Source organism: Pipistrellus kuhlii, unplaced genomic scaffold, assembly GCF_014108245.1.
Source record: "Pipistrellus kuhlii isolate mPipKuh1 unplaced genomic scaffold, mPipKuh1.p scaffold_m20_p_20, whole genome shotgun sequence".
Taxonomy (NCBI): Eukaryota; Metazoa; Chordata; class Mammalia; order Chiroptera; family Vespertilionidae; genus Pipistrellus; species Pipistrellus kuhlii.
The window spans coordinates 19498539-19515896 of NW_023425516.1; positions in this window are offsets into that span (position 1 = coordinate 19498539).

Consider the following 17358-nt stretch of genomic DNA (forward strand, 5'->3'; position numbering starts at 1 on the left):
ACATCATAGCCTCTGGCTTCCTTCAGAGGGAGCCTTCTGGCTCAGGGTATCTTGCGAAGATGCCATCTCAGGTCAGAGGTGACTGCGTTCATTCATCTGAAGCCTTGATCGGAGCTGAAGGATCCAAGGTGGCTTGTTAATGTGGCTGGCACGTTGGCACTAGCTCCTGGCAAGAGGCCTCACTTTCTCTCCGCAGGGCTGTCTGACTCTCCCCGCAACATGGTCCCTGGCTTCCTTCCGAGGGGCCCGGTTGGAAGCAGCACGGCCTCTGTGACCTGGCTCTGGAAGCCACACACACATCATCTCCTCTGTTGGTCATGTCAGCTAGCCTTGGTTTCGTGGTGAGGGGGCACTGCACAAGCGAGTGAATATCAGGAGACAGCATCATGGGGCGCCATCTTGGAAGCTGGGTACCACATCCATTTAAGATGAGCCTTGCCAGTTGGCATATTCCAAACCCTCAGCCGCAGTGATTGGGTAAAAAATACATACACGATCCAAACTTACCCCATGATAGCTAACTCCAGGGTCTTTATTAGAGTCAAAGGGAAAAAATAGCTCTCCTTCCGATGAGGTTGCTCGCGGTAGGAATGAACTAAGCCTGGAGGTTACACCAAGCCTGCCAGAAGCTGCTACTCGGGAATGAAGCCTAAACACAGGAAGAGAGCTAAGGAAAGAAATAGCAGGGGAGAATGATTCTCTGGCCATTGATGTTTCTCTCTCTCACCCTCTCCCTTCCTCTCTGAAGTCAATAAAAATGTTTAATTAAAAAAAAAAAAGAAAGAAAGAAAGGCAATGCAGATACCAATATCTGAGACGGTTTCTCCCTTATGACTTCTAAACGCCCATGTCTATATCTGTCCCACCATGTCCATATATGTCAAACCATGTTGTGAATCATGTTTTATTCATATTTCTGACAAGACCGTGACAACCTTAAAGGCTAGAACTAAGTCTTTTATTGCTTTACTAGAAGCCCGATGCATGGCCAAGAACTGAATGGTGACCTCCTGGTTCATAGGTCGGCGCTCAACCACAGAACCATGCCGGCCGGCCGGCTGCATTGATTTTCTGAAGAGGATGCTATGCAGTCTGAGTTTTCCGGAAATTTGGGACCCGACAGGTTGAAAGAGCTCAGGCAGTAAGGAAGTATCTTCATGAGAAAAAGAAATAACAGCCCGAAATCTCGTTGCAGAGTGCTCCATAAACGCACTAATTTCATAACCCATGCTGTCCCCGGCCGGGAAACGCTGTCTCCAGCAGCTTTCTGCTGAGCCCGGCTTTATCTCCGTCAGCCCAGCCTCGGCTCCCTGTCTGTCCGATCCCCCTGCCCTCTGTCAAGTTCATCAGAGCTTCTGCTGACTCTGGAGGAATCCGGAGAAGGTTCGCTGCAGGGAAAGTCTCCAAATCACCCCCGGGGCCCGCATCACAACATCTGCCTGTCATTCTCTCCCCGCTCTGGGTCCCTGTGAGAAAGCAGAGCTGAATGACGATAATGAGAACTTCAAAACACAGCTTCCTGCCTTCTGAGAAGGGAGGCTTAATTGGAAGGCGGCTAATTATCCTCTCATTATAATTTACAATGAGTGCCTGGGTGTCTCGCCTGCTGTTGCTGGTCTGTGAACAAAAGTCGGAAAAATGGTGTGTGTGTGTGTGTGTGTGTGTGTGTGTGTGAGAAGGTCCAAGTGAACACATGTTAGAAAGCAGAGGGCAGAGAATCCCCAAGTCAAAGGAAGAATCTTCTCGAACACGTGGTCCAAACCTCTGGTTTTACAGTTGAGGGAACGGAAGCCCAGAGAGGGGGTGGGACTCGCCCAGTGTCGCCCAGTAGCTGGGGACTGGAGTCTCCGTGCTGGCTCCCGCCTGGACCCCGCCCAGGGAGATGATAGGGGAACTCCGTCTGCCCCTCGCAGCCAAGAGACTGCGCTCAGACCACCCATCAGAGTGGCAATTGGCAGGTTCGAGCCTTCCGATAATCACCAGTGTGGCACGATGGAGCCACGGAGCCAGGAGGTGGAACAATTTCTCCAGGCCTGGTACAGATGGCTTCTCTTAGGTGATAAACACTCTTTATTGGGGAGCTTCGTGGACTTTTCATGCGGGATCAGCGTGGAAGAACTATCAAAGGCAACTTTAGCTACCCTGGTGATGGGAAAGGTTCATACTTGATGTTTTTAACCATCAAACCTGAGTTGTGCCCTCACTGGTTTAGCTCAGTGGTAGAGCGTCGGTCTGTAGACTGAAGGGTCCAGGTTCGATTCCGGTCAAGGGCATGTACCTTGGTTGCAGGCACATCCTCAGTGGGGGGTATGCAGGAGGCAGCTGGTCGACGTTTCTCTCTCATTGATGTTTCCTGCTTTCTATTCCTCTCCCTTCCTCTCTTTTAAAAAAATCAATAAAATATATTTTAAAAAAATAAAATAAAAAATAAACTGTCTGGCATCAGGGTCCTTTGGGTCCAGACACCAGCCTGGCGGTAGAGATTCTTTCCCCCTCTCCCTCCGGAAGGCACCACGGGCTGCTTTGTGATGCCAGCGGCCCTTGGTCCCCTCGGTTGAATTATTCATCCGGAGAGATGAATTATTAATTTCCAATTTTGTAGAGCCAAAGCCAGCCAACCAGGTAGAAGTGGAGCTGGTATTCCGGGCAGGAGCCACAGACCTCCCTGGGTGCCCTCAAGCACAGCCTTCGGGGCCAGGAAATTATGCAGGAATCTGCAAGGGGCTCACCCTGGAATGTATTTCACTGAGGGGGAAGTTGGCACAAGAGCACGGTGCCCTGAAGTGGCTGGGCTCCCCCCCCCTCACTCCCTCCTGGTCCCTTCCCCTCCTGGCAATCCCGACAGCCTCGGGGGCTGGGCCACTTGCCAAATAAACTATCAATACAGAAGCGTTTATCTCAGACTCTACTTTTGGGGGAACCCAGGATAGGTTGTCGATTTATAGGTAGTCTAAGACTTAGATGTAAGTCTTTATACGCTAGGCAACGTGTGAACATCTTTAAAAACTATGTTTTGTGTCTTTATTTATTTATTTATTAATGTATTTTATTTTTATTTATTTATTTTTTAAAATATATTTTATTGAGTTTTTACAGAGAGGAAGGGAGAGAGATAAAGAGCTAGAAACGTCGATGAGAGAGAAACATCAACCAGCTGCCTCTTGCACACCCCCTACCAGGGATGTGCCTGCAGCCAATATACATGCCCTTGACCGGAATCGAACCTGAGACCTTTCAGTCCGCAGGCCGACGCTCTACCACGGAGCCAAACCGGCTTCGGCTGTTTTGTGTCTTTAAATGAGCCTCCCACCTGGTGATCTGGGGTGTTCTCAGAAGACACTATATTCAGGGATTGAAAGTTAAGACTGGTGTGGCTTAGTGGATAGAACATCGGCCAGTTGACTGAGGGGTCCTGGGTTTGATTCCGGTCAAGGGCGTGTACCTTGGTTGTGGGCTTGATCCCCAGTGGGGTGTGTGCAGGAGGCTGCTGATCGATGTTTGTCTCTCATCAGATGTTTCTAACTCTCTATCCCTCTCCCTTCCTCTCAGTAAAAAACCAATAAAATATATTTTTTTAAAAAGACTCCCATTGTTCAGATACACCAAGGTTTCAGGTTCAATCCCTGGTCAGGGCACATTCGAGAATCAACCAATGAATGCATATATAAGTGGAACAACAAATCTCTCTCTCCCTCTTTCTCTTTCTCTCTCTCTCTCTCTCTCTCTCTCCCTTCCTCTTTCTCTCTAAATTAAAATTTTAAAAAGAAAGTCAAGACTCTTGAGATCCTGTGAGCCTCAGGGGGGCAGCCTGGCAGGGGGGCAGTGGCCTGCCAATGGCTGTGCCCCCGGTGGGCAGGGAGGCAGGCAGGCAGGCAGCAGGAGCGACCCAAGATGACCCGCTGCCCGGGAAAGCTGTCCGGCGTTGACTACAGGCCTGGAGAACTTCATCACGGCATCACCAGCCAAGCCCAGAAGCCTGCCTGCTTCCAGCCGAACCCCGTGATTCTGACCGACGTGCCCGGACCCCACATGCCCCTAACTCCACGGGAGCATCCAGTGCTGGCTTGGGGTGGCCTGCCCAGGACAAGGCCCAGGGCAGCCTTTGCGGAGACAGTGAGAGGGGCCTGGCCGGCGGGCCACCTCCCGTTCTCTAGCCGCCTTCTCTCTCTCTCTCTCTCTCCCTCCCTCTCTGTCTCTCTCTCTCCCTCTCTCTCTCTCTCTCTCTCTCTCTCTCTCTCTCTCTCTCTCTCTTTCTCTCTCTCTCTCTCTCTTGCCCACGGGCTGCAGACATATGTTGCTGTGTGTCTCTGCTTCCTGCACCCTGGGCTCGATTTCCTCCACCCTCACCGGCGGACAATCCCCGACACTGTTCGGATGAATGCCCCATTTTCTCAGCCTCCTGGCTGCCGCCCATACACCTATTGCACCCCCCTCCCGGCAGGCCCTCCGCAGCCTCTCCTGGGCGCCAGCCTTGCTCGTGGCTGCCAAGGAAGCCAGCAGCCCCAGCGCGTTTGCCTTTTGACAAGCCCCTGGCTCGGTGGTCGGCAAACTGCGGCTCGCAAGCCACACTCGGCTCTCTGGTCCTTGAGTTTTTAGCAAAGGCCGGCTTAGGAGTGCCCTTATTAAGTGAATAACAATGTACCTATCTATATAGTTTAAGAGGTTTTTTTTTGTTTGTTTATTTGTTTATAATATATATATTTTATTGATTTTTTACAGAGGAAGGGAGAGGGATAGAGAGCTAGAAACATCGATGAGAGAGAAACATCCATCAGCTGCCTCTTGCACACCCCCCCACTGGGGATGTGCCCGCAACCAAGGTACATGTCCTTGACCAGAATCGAACCTGGGACTTTTCAGTCTGCAGGCCGACGCTCTATCCACTGAGCCAAACTGGTTTCGGCTATATAGTTTAAGTTTAAAAAATGTGGCTCTCCAAAGAAATGTCAATCGTTGTCCTGTTGATATTTGGCTCTGTGGACTCATGAGTTGGCTGACCACTGGCCTAGCTCCCAGACAGAAAGCCACAGCGGTGCCAGAAGCCATGGGGGAAGCCCCGTTTGTGCCTGAGGTCGGGCATTCTAGGGGACACTGGGAGGCAGGGCCTCGTGGTTACCGAATAGCCCAACCCGACTGTGTCACTCCTCGGCCTCATGATTTTCAATGGCGCCCCCCTGGCTGTTCAAGGGCCTGCGTGGGGTATGGAACCCTCCCCACCTTGTCTCGTCTTGTCCCCCAACTTCCCACGATTGGGCCTGTCGCCCGTGACCATCCCACACTGGGTCCAGCCCCCGTGCCTGTGCCCAGCTGGTCCCTCTGCATAAGATGCTCTTCCTACTCGTGTCCCCCTGGCACCTGACTCGCTTTGAATCCGTTTTCAGCTGTCGGCTCACCGACACCTCCTCCAGGCAGCCTTCCTGCCTTTTCCAAGCCGAGTGAGGTTCCTCCTATCTGCTCCCAAATGTCCTAAAATTACCCACATGCATTTCTGCGTCTGTCTCGGCAGCAGGCGGTGAGTAATTCCCAAACGTTTAGGAATGCATCCCCAGCCTGCTCATCCCTCCCTCCGGGGCAGCCGCTGCGCCCAGTGAGGGAAGGTGCTCAGTTAAGTGTTTGCTGAGTACAAATTAGACTTCAAAGTGTCTAATAATTTGAGCTCAGGGTTTATTCAGAGGAAATGAGATCTTAGGTTTTATACAATAATAACCCAAAGTAGAAAAAATAATTCCTGGGTGCCTGCATGCCATTTCTACCCTTTCACTCAACATTACAGGAGCAATTTTTTTTTTTTTTTAATCTTGGAATCGTGGCCTTTGGAGTTAAAAGGAAATTTATTTAAAATATATGTTATTGATTTTTTTACAGAGAGGAAGGGAGAAGGATAGAGAGCTAGAAACACAGATGAGAGAGAAACATCCACCAGCTGCCTCCTGCACACCCCCTACCGGGTATGTGCCTGCAACCAAGGTACAAGCCTTTGACCAGAATCGAACCCGGGACCTTTCAGTCCACAGACCGACGCTCTATCCACTGAGTCAAACCGGTTTCAGCTTAAAAGGAGATTTAGAAGTGGTCCCATCCTTCCGCTTCGTCCTGGGAGGCGCCGAGTCCAGAGTGGTGGCCAGCTCCAAGTCACCCAACGGAATGACATCTCTAGTTTCCTAACTTCCCGACCGACACGGGTGTCACCTCCCTGCCCCACAGCCTGAGCGCTTCTCCGAGGCCCTTTCTCCGCTTTGGGATCAGAACAGGAAAACACTTTGAAACGAGGACTCTGAAGCACCAATGGGTCGTGTTGGACTTGCTACAACTCCTTTTTGAGAACCTAACAACATGTAAAGGACTTTATACGCCCTGACCGGTTTAGCTCAGTGGATAGAGCGTTGGCCTGCGGACTGAAAGCTCCCAGGTTCGATTCTGGTCAAGGGCATGTACCTTGGTTGTGGGCACATCCCCGGTGGGAGGTGTGCAGGAGGCAGCTGATCCATGTTTCTCTTTATCGATGTTTCTAACTCTCTATCCTTCTCCCTTCCTCCCTTTCTTTCTGTAAAAAAAAAAATCAATTATATATATATAAAAGAAATGAGCACAGAGGTCCATCAAATGGCATCTACAAGAAGGGTCACAGCAGCCTTATTCATAGCAGCCCAAAACTGGACACAACCCAAGTGTCCATCCCCAGGAGAAGGAGAAATGTTTGTGACAGACTACACAAGAATGAGAAACAGCGAACCTCTACCACATGTCAAATCAGGGATGGAAGGGAGAGAAGCCAGATAGAGCAGAAAATATGCTGCATGATTCTATTTATGTCCACGTTCGAAATAGGACAAACTAATTCATGGTGACAGAAGTGGTTACATCTGAAGGGGGTGCTAACCTAAAGGGGCCACAGGGGACACTCTGGGGCTGATAACACTTTCTATCTTTTTAAAAAATATATATATATTTTATTGATTTTTTTACAGAGAGGAGGAGAGAGGGACAGAGAGCTAGAAACATGGATGAGAAAGAAACATCGACCAGCTGCCTCCTGCATACCCCCTACTGGGGATGTGCCCACAACCAAGGTACATGCCCTTGACTGGAATCGAACCCGGGACCTTTCAGTCCACAGACTGTCACTCTATCCACTGACCCAAATGAATTTCGGCAACACTTTCTATCTTGATAGAGGTGTTGGTTACATGGGTGTTTCATACATATGCTTCATCAGGCTGGACACCTGATATGTATGTGCTTTGGCCCTGGCCGGTGTGACTCAGTGGCTAGCCTTCGGACTGAAGGGTCCCAGGTTCAATTCCGGTCAAGGGTACATGCCCGGGTTGTGGGCTCGATCCCTAGTGTGTGTGTGTGTGTGTGTGTGTGTGTGTGTGTGCAGGAGGCAGCCAATCCATGGTTCTCTCTCATCATGGATGTTTCTATCTCTCCCTATCTTTCAGGTCCCAGGCCGATGCTCTATCCACTGAGCCACACCAGCCAGGGCCACCACAGGATCTTGAATCCACGAGCCGAGAAGCCTGGAATTCTTCATTTCATCCTCCTCCCCGGACCGACCCGTGGTGACCCGTGGCCAGGCCTCTCATTTGTCCGTCTGGGCTTACCTGTTTGGGAGATGGGCTGAATCACAGATGCCTCCCTCCCCAGGGCGTTGAGCTTTAATTACTGTTTGCAGCCTTGCTTGAGGTGTGCAGATGAAAGGCAGTTTTAAAAGTCCGTGTTATTGGCATTCGTAATAAAGCTGAGGAATTTGTTTATGAGTTTGCAAGGTTGTTATAAACGGGAAAAGGGGTGGGGAGGGGGGCGGGCAGGGGCGGGAAGGTTGATTTTATGTGGAAAACCTTGCCCAAAACATAGCCACAGATCCTGGTTGGTATAAATAGCAAGAACATGTTGTGCCTCACACGGCTGCACAAACTTCACATTCTTCTATGCCGCTGAAAAGATAGAATCCACACGTCCAGACACTGAAAAACAAGGAGTTACCTGGGGTTATGAGGCAGGAAATGCAGGAGCCAGTTTGGGGCTGAAAACCACCCTCAGTTCTCCTTGCAAAAGAAAAAAAAAAAAAAAAAAAAAAAACGCAGCCAAAGCAGGGGTTTCTTTATTTTTATGATCAATGCTTTGCTTTTTTCCTTTTGCATTTGATCCCATTTCTACCGAGAGAGCAGCTAACAAGGACTTTTAGAAACCTACCATTTTTGTTTTGTGTGTGTGTGTGTGTGAGCACTTTTTAAAGGGAGCATAGGATGAAATAAAGAGCTAAAACTCAGCCCTTGCCCTTAAAGTGTTTACCATCAAGCCAGAAGATAAATAGGAGTGAGTGGCCTATATTTAGAATTTATTTCACGGTGCCCTGTTATTAGTAATAACTGCCCCCTTTGGAGTGTCCAAAGCCCTTTGAAATGCATCACTTCCCTGGATCCACTGGCGATGCTGGGCTTCAAGCTCTGGCCTGAAGGAGAGACGCCTCAGTGGAAGTGACTTTCCGAAGGCCTCCTGTGATGGCGCTGGGACTCAGTCTTGGGAATTGGAATGGTCTGGAGCAGTGATTTTCAAATGGTGTGCCACAAGGATTTTTAAAAGTGTAATTCCTGACTATTTAGTCAGGGACACTGACCTCTTTCCCTTTAGATGGTTAAGTTTAAAAAAAATGACGACAATAGCTGTCTTGAATGAATTGAAATTATATCTTTTTTTTCCTTTCAGATTGGGAAAAAATATATATTTTTTTTCCATGTGCCGCAGAATTTTATTATTAGTTTAAGTGTGCCATGGCGTGAAAAAGATGAAAATCAATGGTCTAGAGCACATGTGTCAAACACAAGGCCCGCGGGCCAAATCCGTCCCGCCAGGCCTTGCAATGTGGCCCGCACCGCGCTGTCATCACTGCACTCCGCTGCGTTTCCATCACAATGACAGTTTATGACTGTTCAGTAAACCATTCGGCCCGCGATTGAGGCTGGATTTTAGATTTTGGCCCCTTCTCTGATTGAGTTCGACACCCCTAGTAGAGAGAGAGGAATCTAGTGGAAAGTTCTAGCGTGCTTTCCACTGTACTGGTAGCTACTCAAGGAGAGCCCTGGCCTTTTGGCCAAGGTTCAAGGCCAGCCCACACCAAAGACCAATGCCACAGAGCATCTAATCAGAGGGAGGACGAGTGCAGAGGTCAAGGGTTTGACCACCACCTCAGTCACAATGCAGAATGGTTCCGTTTTAAGGACCGCTCCTGCGAGTCTTTTAGAATCATATCCTTCTCCTTCCCTCTTCATTTCCCTAACCCCTGGCAGCCATCCCTCTCTCCTCCATCTCTATGATTTCGTCATTTCAACAATGTTATCGATGTATTCACACAGTCAAACTGAATGTAGCCTTTGGAGGTTGTTTCTTTCGGCATAATTCCCTTCGGACCTCTGGATTGCTGTGGCAGGTGTCAATATTTCCTTCCTTTTTATTGCTTCATAGTGTCCCATGGCATGGACGTAGCGGCTTGTTTTACATTTACCCGCTGCAGGAGATTTAGTTTGCTTCCAATTTGGGGGAATCATGGGTAAAGCCATAAACAATCATGTACAGATTTTTGTGTGACCCTATTTTCATTCCTCTGGAGTAAGTGCCCAAGAGTATAATGGCTGGCCCTGGCCGGTTTGGCTCAGTGGATAGAGCGTCGGCCTGTGGACTGAAGGGTTCCGGGTTCCATTCCAGTCAAGGGCACATGCCCGGGTTGTGGGCTTGATCCCCAGTAGGGGGTGTGCAGGAGGCAGCCAAGCAATGATTCTCTCTCATCACTGATGTTTCTCTCTCTCTCTCCCTCCCTCTCCCTCTCCCTTCCTCTCTGAAATCAATACAAAAATATTTTTGAAAAAGAGTGTAACTGCTGGATATTGGTAACTGTAGGTTCAGTTTTGTAAGAAACTGCCACACTTTGGGCCAGAGTGACCCTCTGGGAGCGATGTCTCTCTGCATCTTCACCAGCAATTAGTGTTATCGCTCTGACTTTTTGTAGTCACCCCGATAAGCATGTCGCTACATCTCCTTGTGGTTTCAGTTTGCATTTCTCTTCTGAATAATGAGGCAGCGCATTTCTTCTTGTGCGTATTGGCCATGCGTGTTCTCTCTTCCGGGGGATGCCCGTTCGTGTCTTTTGCCTGTTTTCTCACCGATGGTTTGATTTTTTACTGTTGCGTTTTAGAGTTCTTTGTCAGACATGTAGCTTACAGATATTCTCCCGCAGTCTGTAGCTTGTCTTCTCTTGTCCACAGGGTCTTTCCCCGCGAACGTTTTTGTTTGCAAGTGGTCCAACTTAGGAAAAGATTCCTTGCATGGCTTATGTTCTTGGTGTCAAGTCTAAAACCTGTATGGCCAGCCCGAGATCCCAAAGATTTCCTTTTTCTTTTTCTTATAAAAATGTAATAGCTTTACATTTTACATTTAAATCCTTGATCCATTTTGAGTTAATTTTTGGATATGATGTATGGTTTAGGTCAATGTCTTTTGTGTGTGTGTGTGTGTGTGTGTGTGTGTGTGTTTATAAACATATTTTAAGGAAGGGAGAAGGATAGAGAGTTAGAAACATCGATGAGAGAGCAACATTGATCAGCTGCCTCCTGCACACTCCCTGCTGGGGATGTGCCCGCAACCAAGGTACATGCCCTTGATCAGAATCAAACCTGGGACTCTTGAGCCTGCAGGCTGATGCTCTGTCCACTGAGCCAAATTGGTTAGGGCTCTGTGTGTGTGTGTGTGTTTGTGTGTGTGTGTGTGTGTGTGTGTGTGTCCATGAATGTCCAATGACTCCAGTACCATTTGTTTAGAACGCTTTCTTCTAGTGAGCTGCTTTTACACCTTTGTCAAAAATCAATTGGGTGTATTTGTGTCGATCTATTTCTGGGCCAAGATCCCAGAGCAATTTTGACTCAAATATTGAACTTGGGTGGAAAAAAAACCCAAAACAACCCACAAGAAATCAGTCTATACAAAAACTGAATGAAGACTAACGCGTGAAGCACTTATCAAACAATCGAACGCTCTGTGTAATTAAGTGTGAAAGCGTAAGACATTGACTGTGAGTACCCTGATCCTTCAGACACAGACCCAGGGAATGAAAACAGGCCCTGCCTTCGGAGCCTGGGAGACCTGCCCTGGAACGATGGTTCTATCTTTTTTTTTTTTTTTTTTTTTTTTTTTTTGCAATGATTTATTTTCATTTTTTGGCAAGGACGGCCACGGGAGCACCACACGCAGGTGGACCCCACAAACCGCCAGTGATTCCATCTTTTACCACCTGGGCGACGATGGGCAGGTAAGGGAGTTACCAAACCTCCGGGAGCCGCACCTTCTCCATTGTTCCATGGAGCTCACATCACCGGCCTCACAGGATTCGCTTGTGGACAAGGAGATGGAGGGCTACCCTGTGGCTAACAGTGAACTTGGCCCAGATCGCTCTCTTAGGGACAGACAGGAGGTGAGGGATGGCTTGGGAGTGTTCCCTCAGAGTCTCTATCGTACTCCTCCCGAACATCCAAAGCAAACACGCACTGTAAGTAAAGGATGCGCTTGCTCCCTAAACGGTGTGGCTCAGTGGATAGAGCGTCGGCCTGCGGACTGAAGAGTCCCAGGTTCAATTCCCGTCAAGGGCATGTACCTTGGTTGCGGGCACATCCCCAGAGAATGTGCAGGAGACAACTGATTGATGTTTCTCTCATCGATGTTTCTAACTCTCTACCCATCTCCCTTCCTTTCTGTAAAAAAACAACAACAATAAATTATATTAAAGAAAAAGAAAAAGGGGCCGAAACCGGTTTGGCTCAATGAATAGAGCGTTGGCTTGGGGACTGAGGGGACCCGGGTTCGATTCCGGTCAAGGGCATGTACCTTGGTTGCAGGCATATCCCCGGTGGGGGGTGTGCAGGAGGCAGCTGATCGATGACTCTCTCATCGATGTTTCTAACTATCTCTCTCCCTTCCTCTCTGTACAAAATCAATAAAATATATTAAAAAAAAAAAAAAAGAAAGAAAGAAAAAGAAAAAGGAAAGAAAAGAAAGCTGGCCCAACCATTTCCTTGCTTCAGGACTCTGAGCAAGTGACCCAGCCTCTCCGAGTCCCACTGGTGGAAAGTGAAGACTAATTCCCACCTCCATCTCTGACCCCATTTCCTGCTTTCAGAGCCAGTTTTCCCCACAGACGCATTCTTGGCCATTTTCCATGTCATCGGGCCAGAGATTGCTAATGCTTTATTTACTTTTCCTCTCCGGTTGGGTATAATTTTGTCATTTCCCAGAAAAACTGAGGCCTCCGGATCACACCGGCTCACCTGAATGCCATGGATGCCCTAGTAAAAGACATGGTGTGGGTCAGGTTCTAGAACATTCCACCTAAAAAAAAAAAAAAAAAAAAAAAAAGCCAAGGACGTAGGATTCACGGAGACAGATGGAAATCAGCCAGGAAAAGGATCTGTCAGCATTCAGAGCCTGGCTGGCTTGGGGCTGGCTGTTTCCTAGAGGTGCTGAGGAAGGAATCTGTAGTATTTGAAGAATGCAGCTTGATGGAATGCAGCTATACTCTGTGACTCACACAGCACCAAATCACAGACATCCAGCGGGATTCCAGGCTTAGATGGCAAGCCTGCCCCTGAGAAAATGCCCAGATAAACCTCTGCTTCCTCCCATTGGTCGGTTCCGTGAACAGGTTGGCTCTCTTTTGCCTGCGGGTCTTTGCATATGTTGTTCCCTCACCCCGAGTTGCCCCTTTTCTTACTTTTTAAAAAATATATTTTATTGATTTTTTACAGAGAGAAAGGGAGAGGGATAGAGAGCCAGAAACATTGATGAGAGAGAATCGTCGACCAGTTGCCTCCTGCACACCCCCCACCGGGGATGTGCTCGCAACCAATGTACATGTCCTTGACCGGAATCGAACCCGGGACCTTTCAGTCCTCAGGTCGATGCTCTATCCACTGAGCCACACCGGTTTGGGCCCTTTTCTTACTTTTGCCTAATTCACTTGTACCCTCCCAGCTTCTGCATCGATGTTGCCTGGACCCGTATGGGACTTAGGTAGGTTCCCTATCTAACCGTTGCCATACATCCTGTAGCTTCTCCATCGAAGGACCTACCTGGCCTTCTGTTGACTTTGTCTTGCCACCTGGACTATTAGTCCCATGAAGGCAGGGAGGACTGGCTCTTCTTGGTCACTGTGGTATCTGCAGAGTTTGGCGTGGTGCTAGACCCGTGGTTGGCAAACTCATCGGTCCACAGAGCCAGACATCAACAGGACAACGATGGACATGTCTTTGGAGAGCCACATTTTTTAAACGTGAGCTTCTTCTAACGCCACTTCTTCAACACAGACTCGCCCGGGCCGTGGTATTTTGTGGAAGAGCCACACTCAAGGGGCCCAAGAGCCGCGTGTGGCTCGCGAGCCGCGGTTTGCCGACCGTGGTGCTAGACAAAGCGACAGACTCAACAAACATCTGCAATAAACAGAGAGATTGACGGAGCGAGTGGGTGCACTCTTCGGACTCCTTGATCCTCGGGCACAGTGGGGAGATGGAGGCAGCTCAGCGGACGCCCTAGAGGTGTGGATGGAGCTGGGAATGGGACCAAGACCCTCTGCCGCGTGGGGTGAGCTTCCACCTCATTCCCCCGGGCCCCGTCTCAAATGATCGATTCCCTCCCCACCGGAGTGTCCGGGGCCTCCTTCCAGTCTTCCTTGCCATCCCTGTGGAGGTTAAGACTATTTGGGAGTCCTGACTGGTGTGGCTCAGTGGATAGAGCATCGGCCTTCAGACTCAGGGGTCCCAGGTTCGGTGTGTGTGTGTGTGTTTGTGTGTGTGTGTACCTTGGTTGCAGGCACATCCCCAGGGGAGGGTGTGCAGGAGGCAGTTGATGGATGTTTCTCTCTTATTGATGTTTCTCACTCTCTATTCCTCTCCCTTCCTCTCTGTAAAAAATCAAAAAGTATTTAAAAACAAAAAGACTCTTTGGGAGAATTATTTGATAACCAAAGGGGTCTTGGGGTAGAGAAACGCTGCTCTCCTTCCCAGGAGCAGGAGAAAGGTGTGCTTTCGGACCCGGGGCTGACGTGAGTCAGCAAGTCCCTGTTCCTTCTCTCCCCCTGCTGGGTCTTGTCTGCCTCACTTCGCAGAGGAGACAGCCAGCCTGTGCCACCGTGATTTATGCCCCGCTGTCTGCTCGCTTCCCCTCCTGGAACATTCCACACCCTGAGCAGAGGGGCCGAGGAGGCGATCTCAGGATGCCTGCCTGCCAGACGGGCGTCTGGGGCGGGCTCTCTGCTCCAGTGGGAAATGAGAGGAGATTGAAACGTGAAAAAAAAAGAAAGAAAGAAAAAGAAAAAGAAACAGACCCATGGGGCAGAGAGGGAACAAGGGAGCCTCTGTGTGCTCCAACCTCTGCAGGACACACCGGCCTCGGAGCCGAGCGACCTGGGCACTTGCTTTGCTTGTTTGCTGAGCGCCTTTGGGTGAGACTTTCCTCTCTCGGAGCCTCAGTTTCCCCCGGCTGTTACAGGAGGGTCTGGCTGAAACCGGTTTGGCTCAGTGGATAGAGCGTCGGCCTGCAGACTGAAAGGTCCCAGGTTCGATTCCGGTCAAGGGCATGTACTTGGTTGCGGGCACATCCCCAGTGGGGGTGTGCGGGAGGCAACTGATCAATGTTTCTCTCTCATAGATGTTTCTAACTATCTATCTCCTTTCCTCTCTGTAAAAAAAATCAATAAAATATATTAAGAAAAAAAAGACTATAACCTGGCCCTACTGGTTTGGCTCAGGGGATAGAGAGTTGGCCTGCAGACTGATGGGTCCCAGGTTCAATTCTGGTCAAGGGCATGTACCTTGGTTGTGGGCACATTCCCAATAGGAGGTGTGCAGGAGGCAGCTGGTCGATGTCTCTCTCTTATTGATGTTTCTAACTTTGTATCACTTTCTCTCTGTAAAAAAATCAATAATATATATATTTAATCAATAAAAAATAAAACACATACACACACACACACACACACACACACACACACACACACACACACAAAACCCACAACCTGGCCATGTGCCCTGACCAGGAATCGAACCATGACCTCCTGGTTCACAGACCCACGCTCAACCACTGAGCCACACCGGCCTCGCTGAGCCAGGAACTTAATAAGAGTCAGCCTGACATGGTTCCCACACGTGGCCTTGGTGTTTCTCCAACTGAGTCCCCTGCTTGGGGCCTGGCTGATGGGGGCAGGGCCTCCCACCGGCTCTTGGAAACTCTGGGCAGAGGGAGGAGGAGCTATTCCAGTGGATTCCGGTTCTATTTGTGGCTGTGAGCTGGCCCGGGCTGCAGGGAAGCTCTGGGTAGAGCAAGCTGGGCGCTGACACGGGTGTATGTCTGACACCAAGAGGGCAGGGAGAGAGGGGAGGGTGGAGGGCAGGGTCCCAGTGGGTCCTCCTCCCTGACAACCCCTTTCCATCCTGTTCTTGTCCATGTCCTCGCCTCTGCCTTCCCTGGGGGAATGAGGAGCAGCAGGATCAGTCTTTCCAAGGTGGACTTAGCAACACAGAGCAATCCATCCATCCATCCATCTACCCATCCATCCATCCATCCATCCATGCGGCTAACGCAGAGTTCCCAACCAAACAGCACTGATTGTCTCCAACAGAAGCGGGATTCATGTTCCTAGCAGAAGCTTATTGGTTAAGGTGTGAGGAAGTTATTGATCCCAGTGTAGAGGAAGCGCTCTCTCTCTCTCTCTCTCTCTCTCTCTCTCTCTCTTTAATATTTTATTGATTTTTTACAGAGAGGAAGGGAGAGGGTCAGAGAGTTAGAAACATCCATCAGCTGCCTCCTGCACACCTCCTACTGGGGATGTGCCCACAACCAAGGCACATGCCCTTGATCCCCAGGCTGATGCTCTATCCACTGAGCCACACCGGCCAGGGCGAGGAAGCACTCTCATTTCCCCACTGGACCCTGGGGGCAGTCCCTGGCCACACCCCGTCTCCCCCCAAGTCCCCAGCTTGCTTGACTTGTGAACTTCTTCTCTAGGCCTCAGTTTCTTCATTTATTGTCATTTGGGGGTGGGGGGGGGAGTGGGGGGCCTCCGGGGGGCATTGGGAGTTCTTGAGTTCTTTCCAGCTGCAATTCTGTGCTGCTCTGATGCAATAATCCAACGAGGTAAGGCCGGTCCTTTCGTCAGAGGGTGGCTGGCAGGCCTGGGAGGCTCTGAGGAGGAGATGACACTGCACCCTGTCATTTTCCGGATGAGAAAACTGAGGCCCCGAGGGCGGGGCCGGGTCAGGCCATGAGTCAGCTGGCCAGGAATCCAGGCCTCTCGCCTCCCCTGGCAGCAGGCCTTGCCAGTCCCTGGGCGGCCCAGCACGTCTCCCTGGGAGGGGAGCAGGCGGAGGCACGTGGACTGAGCGCGTCTGTGCCTGTGTGAATGCCTGGAACCCACAGCCACTCATTTTCTGGACGGAGTGACCCACCTAGTGAGGTCTACCTCATGAAACACTCAATTATTGGTTGAGTGTTTCCCCAAATCCAGTCATTTGGATACTATCCTCATTCATTAATATATATATATATATATATATATATATATATATATATATATATATATATATATAATTTCAGAGAGGAAGGGAAAGGGAGAGGGAGAGAGCGAGAAACATCAATGATGAGAGAAAAGGGAGACTCTTTGATCGGCTGCCTCCTGCAGGCCCCCTACTGGGGATCAAGCCCGCAACCCAGGCGTGTGCCCTTGACTGGAATTGAACCCGGGACCCTTCAGTCCACAGGCTGAGGCGCTATCCACTGAGCCAAACCAGCTAGGGCTCCTCATTCATTTAAAAAAAAAATTGAGTTTTTACAGAGAGGAAGAGAGAGGGATAGAGAGTTAGAAACATCGATGAGAGAGAATCATCAATCAGTTGCCTCTTGCACACCCCCCACTGGGGATGTGCCTGCAACCAAGTACATGCCCTTGACTGGAATTGAACCTGGGACCTTTCAGTCCACAGGCTGACGCTCTATCCACTGAGCCAAACCGGTTTAGGCTCCTCATTCATTTTTGACATAATTTGCTTTGTACTAATATTTACTTCATGTTTTTCTTTAAAACCAATTCGTCATTTTAAGCAAATTTAGCTTCAACCTTAAGCAAAGAGATCTGTGATACTAAGCTTGATCTGTTATAGCTTTCCAAATGTATATATTAAACATAGCTAGTTAAATTTTTTAAAAAATGCATGTACCGACTAAAAATGCCTTTGGGGTTGAGACATTCCAATGAACACTTTAATTGGTTCTCAAACTTATTGGTTTCTTTAAAATTACTGAGGACCCTACAGAGCTCTTATT